The following is a 2286-nucleotide window of genomic DNA, read 5'->3' on the forward strand; positions in this document are numbered from 1 at the left end:
TTAAAGGATGGAGGGGCTGGGGGTGGGGGCAGCTTGGACAGCTGTCATCCCCTTTATGACATTACCTCTGTGACTCTCCCCCTCCTGCCTTGCAGAATTAGGTGTGCCCTTCTCTGGGGCATATGGCTGTATCCTAGCTTTGCAGTGAATGTTGCTTTCAAGAAGGTGCTCACGGTGAAGGTGGATGTCCAATAGAGTATGGTAGCTGCTCACTCAGCCCTCACAAGACAGCATTGCCTGGGTGAGCCAACTAGAACTCTCATTTGTCACAGATCCATCTCTCAGGGTTCAGAGCCCCTAGAACCAAATTTGCTGCTGGTGAGTACAGACCGGACGGTTGCCAATCAGCCGGTCCTCTCCTGACGGCATGCCTTTTGGGAAGCCCAGTCACCAGCCACAGGGTTGGGAAGAGTGATTTCAGTGGTTAGGGTTGGCTGGACAGCTCTGTGGAGGACCCACCGTCACTGTATGAGCAGATCTACCAGTGAATAAAAAAGCTGCGTTCGTGGACTTTGCTTGAGTGGGCATTGCTACAGTTTGCCTCGCAGACTGTCCATTTGGTACTTGCATTACTGGTAGGCAACCCTCTGAGTGATGACATGGACTTGTGTTTAATAGCATTTCTGTGTGTGTGTGGGGGGGGGGGGGTACGCGGGCCTCTCACTGTTGTGGCCTCTCTTGTTGCGGAGCACGGGCTCCGGACGCGCAGGCACAGCGGCCATGGCTCACAGGCCCAGCCACTCCGTGGCATGTGGGATCTTCCCGGACCGGGGCACGAACCCGTGTCCCCTGCATCGGCAGGCGGACTCTCAACCACTGCGCCACCAGGGAAGCCCTAATAGCAATTCTGTTTCAGAGTGGGGCTCTAGAGTCAGATCTGGGTTCCAATGCTGCCTCTGCTGTGCGATTTAAGGCAAATTATTTAACGTCTTGGAGCCTTATTTATCTCACCTGTGACATTTGAGGTTAACACTTTCCTACTACTTCCAAAAAGGTTGCTTACAGTCTTGTCTTGAGGGCTGTTGCATAACTTGTTTTTTTCCCCCGCAGTCGACTCAAACAATGATACTTTATTTCCGAGGGGTTTTTTTTGGGGGGGGGGGCGGGGTGTGTTCTGCACTTCATTATTTTCCCCATAATACTGCCCTGGCTTTCAAATCTACCCCCAAGGACCTTACCCTAGCTCCATCTGCCAGGTCCTGCAGATCTGATCAGGTCTCACCAGGACACTGGCTTCCTTTTAGTTCCCCAGGAAGGTTCTTACTCTCTCAGGGCTGTTGCTGAGAATTTCCTCTCCCTGGAATGCTATCCCTCCCCTGGCAAACTCCTCAACACCTTTGCCTTCTGTAGGCTTCAGCTTAAATGTCATCTCTTAAGAGAGGACATCCTTGATTACCTTATATAAAGTGTGCCCCCTTCCTAGTTTCAGTTCATTGCTTGTTCATTGCCCTTATCATACCTACACCTGTTTTATTCCTGTGTTGCTTGCTTTTTGTTTGTTTCCCCTTCACTTGGCTGTAAGCTCCGTGAAATCAGGGACCATCCCTAGGTGGTTCTTCCGGTCCCCAGCACCTAGCTCACCATGTAGCATGTGGTCCCCTATGAATACTGCGGAATAACTGAAGCCCCAGGAAGCGCTGGATAAAGAATCAGGACTCTGTTAGAAACTGGCGGACCAGTGAGTGCTCTGCGCTTCCAACTCCAGCTCCCTGTTCATTAAGGGTCTGGGGCAGGTGAGGCTCGGAGTTTGGCCTGCTGGAAGTAGTCCCACCGAACCAGCCCCCCGAGGCCTGATTGTGCCGGGTGAATGGTTTCTAAGGCGACAAAAGACAGAGGGCGGGGCCTCAGAACGGAGGGCCCAGCTCGGGCACCGCAGGGCCCTCCTGCAAGACGCGGCTGCGCGCGGACGGGAGGCGGGCTCTGGGGCCCTGGGAACGCGCGCGCGCGGCGAGGGGTGCACGCACGGCCCCGACGCGGCGCTGCTCCTGAGGGCGGAGGAGCTGGGGGCTGTACCTCGCGGCTCCACCGCCTGGTACCGCCAGGACGCGGGTCCCGTGTGCAGCTGGCCGCGAAAGCCGCTGCCGCCCGAGCCCCGCACCAGTCCCCCCGCCCCATGGCCCTGGGCGCGCCACTCCGAGTTCCAGCTTCCAGAGGAGGCTCCGGCAGGCGGCCAACGCTGGGCAGGCAGCCCAGCCTCGGCGCTCCGCCTAGGCTGCGACCTCGAGTCCTCGGCCCACGGCAGCCACGCCCAGGGAGCCGCGGATCCCTGCCCCCCCTGGGCCCTCG

Source organism: Stenella coeruleoalba (assembly GCF_951394435.1).
Source record: "Stenella coeruleoalba genome assembly, chromosome: 10".
Classification (NCBI taxonomy): Eukaryota; Metazoa; Chordata; class Mammalia; order Artiodactyla; family Delphinidae; genus Stenella; species Stenella coeruleoalba.